This window comes from Psittacula echo, assembly GCF_963264785.1.
Source record: "Psittacula echo genome assembly, chromosome: 1".
NCBI lineage: Eukaryota > Metazoa > Chordata > Aves > Psittaciformes > Psittacidae > Psittacula > Psittacula echo.
The window spans coordinates 55,756,120-55,761,312 of NC_137735.1; positions in this window are offsets into that span (position 1 = coordinate 55,756,120).

Consider the following 5,193-nt stretch of genomic DNA (forward strand, 5'->3'; position numbering starts at 1 on the left):
ACCAGCAACCCTGGCTTGGGAAGGAGCTGTTCTGCTAATGGCAAATCACCCAGAGATTGAACAGGTGTAGTCCCAGTCTTGCCTCTCCCATTAGCTTCCGCGTGGAAGCTTGCTTGATTTCTCAGTGTATAGACACAGTGCACCTTAAGCACAAAACATACAGGTAATCCTTAAACTATACCACAGTTTTCATGCATGCAACATTTTATCCCAGCAAGAATGGAAATGGAAATATCTCACTAATAAGGAGCTTTCATGTGTTGCCTCACCCATTATCCATCTGAGCTAACTGCACATCTTTTCTCCTCTAGTGACATTTGCAGCTTACTTACAGATGTAAACCCAAGGCACACTGAAGCAACTACTAGTTAGATAGGCCAGGGGAAAATGACCACCTGGCTATAAATCATGGTATTGAGCATCATTATAACTGCTTACACTTCTTGTTCCCTGAAGTTAAAAAAGAGAAGACTTTGGTATAGAGTTAATCAGAAACAATTTCACATCTATGCAAGTTCAGGACATTTGGTTTAGTGCAGAAATTGAGCTTTCTGATACTTCCATGTATGTGTCCTTACTTAGGAATAACTACTCATGCCTTTTCTCGAATTTTCATAGAATCATAGAATAGTTAGGGTTGGAAAGGACCTTAAGATCATCTAGTTCCAACCCCCCTGCCATGGGTAGGGACACCCCACACTAAACCATGCCACCCAAGGCCTCATCCAACCTGGCCTTGAACACCGCCAAGGATGGAGCATTCACAACTTCCCTGGGCAACCCATTCCAGTGCCTCACCACCCTCTCAGTAAAGAATTTCTTCCTTATATCCAATCTAAACTTCCCTTGTTTAAGTTTGAACCCGTTACCCCTTGTCCTGTCACTGCAGTCCCTGATTTCATTTGTTCTTGAATTAAGAAAGAAAATCCCTTCACTTCAGGAGCTTTTTCACTTGTTGAAAGTTGGCAGCATGAGGTTCAGAGGAGAGAAGCAACTGCACAACAGCACATAAAAATACATAGCAGATTATGCCAGAAGTGAAGCCAACTACTGTAGCGAGGCAATAGGAGCAGGAGAGTATAAGCACCAAGTACAACTTACCAAACTAGAGTTTAGCAAGACATATAGGTAAACTCACCTCCTGTCTAGAAAGTGCTATAAGTGCGGGAGCAATTTAGGCCTCTGTGTCATCTAGTGGTGGCAGAAGGGTGCCAGAAGGCTGGAGGCTGTGGCAGCAGTCCAGGAACAACCCAGCGAGCTATCTACAAGCTCCCAGGTGTCCGACTTCTGCTTTCTTGAGTCTCATCCTGATAACTGATCGAGCACAAGTCAGCTGAGGTCATGATCTGAGGATATTTCTGCCAGGGAGAAGACTCTCTGAGGAGATAGATTTCTCTCACGGCCAATCTCAGAGAGGGAAACAACCCATCTGACATGCCACCTTTTGGTCCTTTTAGGGCCACAAGTACTCTGACACAGCATCTCTCCACCTAATTTTTCTACTGGGAATCCTGCCCAGCTTTGCAGGAGATTGTACTCCCTGCAGTGGGTGTATTTGTCCATTTCATTCATTCATCTGAGCTGCTTTGCATTCACAAACTCCCCAGATACGTTGCTATATAAAATAAGGTATGGACCTCTAGAACTGGCTAAAAGTAAAGAAAGATTTTCTATGAAAGAAAGTGGCATAACTGAGAGCACTTTTGCTGCCACAGAAACATTTGTTACACTTGTAACACCACCTTCCACAGCCTTTTGGTATTCCTATATTGATAGAGGTGGCAGGAATAAGCCAAACTTGCCCATAAAACAAATTAAAAAAAGAAATAAATCTCAAACTGTTTCTCAGTACCTTGTTTCCAATTTGTGCCCCACATGTGATAAGAAATAAATGTATATACATTGATTGCGTCTGAAAAAGTCAGATGGCGGTGGGCTGAATTACAACTTGAATGCATATTGGTGGGATGAGATGCTGATCCATTTGCACAGTAATGTGCTATATTTAAGTCACGCATCGTGGCATCTTCAAAGAGGCCAGTCATAATCATGATGGATTAGACTGCAGAGTCAGTCCTAGATGCAGTAATTGTTTCACAGATGCTGCTGATGTGACTTGAATGTCTAATGAATTATAGCTGAAGAAAAATCTGTGGAGCTTCTAAATGGCCTGAACAAAATTCAGTTATGGGAAAGAGAAAAAAGGCTAACTGCTACACTTAGGGAAAAGTAGATTTACATTGAGAGGCAGACAGTTCACCCCACAACAATTACAAAGAAGAGCACAGAAACTCTGTAAAGCACAACCAGGTCTACTTAGTAGTAGCATCAAGAATGTCTTCCTGGTGTCCCAGTTGAAACCAGTAATAAGGTACTGCTGCCATTTGTGGTTTTTTTTTTTTCAATTTTAAATTACAAATAATTGTGATTTGTAGCTGCTGGAGCAAGGTTTGTACTGAGGTGTGACTTGAGGATTGTGAATAACTGAATGTAGACTGAGAAGGGAGTATAACGTGAAGTCACTGTAATCCCAGATGCATTTCAAAGAATGCAAATCTGCCACTTTTAATCCATGGATTCACTTGTATTTTAAAGAACCAAATGATTCCCACGTCCTTTGCAATGTCTAACACTGGTGCCTTTTACACTGGAGGTGATCAGAATTTGAGGGAACTGTTTGACCCATACCATGAGGAGTTTGAGAATACTGTGAATAGCAATTCATGTCACACAGCAAACTTCACCTTGCGATTTCCAAAGACCACATGAACCTAAGACTCTTTTCTGCAGCACAGATGTGCTCCTTTGAGGGGTTTGCAAGCCAAGCTGAGAGAGGTCAGGCAGCCCCCACTTCTAAACAGAAAGGTTTTTTTACCCATCAGTAAGGAGTTGAGAAGAAAGAGCTGGCAGCTCTCAGAAGGGATTTAGTTGCAACCCACGTGGTTGGTTCTGGTACACCAGACCAGAAGCAGCAAGGCAGATTTTGAAGGCCAGGGTTTCTCACAGCTAATTCACACAGACTAAAACTTTTTTAAATAACTGCTTTAGAAGCTGCTTGGCAGCACAGTGTTAATTACTGTGGGGCCTTTCATTTAATTTCATACTTGTGAAATGCACACAAGTATTGCCTACACACTCATGTCTGAGTTGTGGTTTAGCTGTAGTTTCTGGGTACGAAAAGTGTGAAGGCAAAGAATGGTTTCCAAAGTAGGCTGACATTTTATTTTTGAGACACTCCGAGAGCATCATTCTGCTGCCCGGCCTAGAATGACACATCAGAGGAACCCTTTTCATGCTGCTTTCTGTTAAGTGTGGAATATCGTCTCCCTGGAAAGCTGCAAAGGCTCATGTCTTGTGGTACTTTAAAGCTAGGCTGGGAAATACACTGAAATATATCTAGAAGGAAAGAAGCTTACCTTACCTTGTCAAGGAAATAGGTAAGATGGACAAACAATCTTTTCCATCTGCCTATTCTTAGCTTTCCCTTCAAAAACTCTTTTTTAAAGTACTGTTACTTGTAGAGAGAACATAGAATCTCTACTTCCGTCATAGAAAACATAAATCGGGTACAGAAAGAAAAGAAAAAAACTTTAGGAGGTCAAAAGTAAATCTAAACCCAAATTTGGAATAAGGAGGAAGTGGATACAACTTATATAGGTGCCTGCCAGTCAAAGTGTATGTTTGAATCATCCTGATACTGAAATTGGAGCTGCAAGCAGAGGGAATTCTGCTGGATGTAATGAACCTCATGAATTAGTATTACTTTTAAAAGCAACTTAGTAAGGAAATACTGCACTGAAAGCTGTATAAATTACATGTTCCCTTGCATTTAAAGAAAAACAGAAAAAATTAGTGTGGCATAAATACCAATAAGCAATACCAACCATGTGTAGTGCTTCTCCTGACTGCTGCCCAACCAGAGGTGACCTGGTGATGGAAAACCCTTCAGATTCCCCTTTAATGCAAACTGAAAATAAAAGCTTCAGGACAAAGACATGCATGAGTCCAGATTTTCTCTGTGCTATCTCACATCTATAAAACCCTCTGTCAGTCTGTCTTCTGTCATTCGCGACTGGTTAAGAACTTTAAAGCCAACAAAGAATAAATTACAAGCAGAGTCAAACAAGGGCTTTATCTGAGTTAACTGGGATTGTGAATCCTGGGAAGACCCATGTGAACAGGATTAGCTTGTCATTATATGGAATTTGTTCACTGCACACTGTCAGCACTTCATTCACTTAAAAACTTCATTTTATAAATAAAATATAAAGAGTATATGAGAGAATGGGATTTTCCATCCAAACAAAGAGGAAAAGAATCCCAGTTCCACAGCTGTGGAGCTCAGTTCAAACCCAGAATGCATAGTTTAGGCCATGTTTGATCTCTACATGTAAATTTGAAAGGATATTAATACCTGAAAAAAATACCACTTCCATCAAACCTTTCAGTAATCAGATTTCAATTTTAGGTATTTCAGAAACCAAACCTTTCAGCTTTGTTTCTGTCAACATTACCAAGATGTTGATGAACTGTAAGAGTTCCTATGGACAGCAGTCAGGCATGGCTTTGTCTCACATGTATCGTGCCACTTGCATGGTCTTTAGGAATGCTGATTTTAAAAGACCTTGTCAGACAGTTAAAGACAGAAAAAACGAGGTTTTCCCTTCTAATTGGCAAGCTTGGTGGCAATAATCCTTCAAGTCACACAAAAGAGGTTTGGCACACTTAATCAAGTAACAGAATTAGCACCAAGTCTGGGAACCATGGTTTCGGCATGACTTTCTGCCTTACCACAGGCAAGAAGTGATGACAGAGGAGTCTATGTAAATCATTCAAAAGCAAAGACTATTTTTTTCACCATTAGGAGAGATTTTTTTGGTAAAATATCTGTGTGTGTGTGTGTTAAATGGGGTAAGGAACCACTCTGTATTTTCACTCTCTTTTCATCTTGAAGAACAAACCTTCAAGAAAAAGGGAGACATGGGGCTGCAAAACATGACAGGATAGTGAAACACCCCTCAGGTGTGCCTGAGAGCTTGCATTGTGTGGTGGAGCTGGTCAGGACAGGGGTACTTGAACGCTGCAGGAATTGTCCATAATTGGTTTCCCATCAATGGAAACTAAAATTGACATAGATTCTCTCCTGTTTCTTTCCTCTTTCAGATACGTTCAGAGGGTAGCCTTGTGGATGGC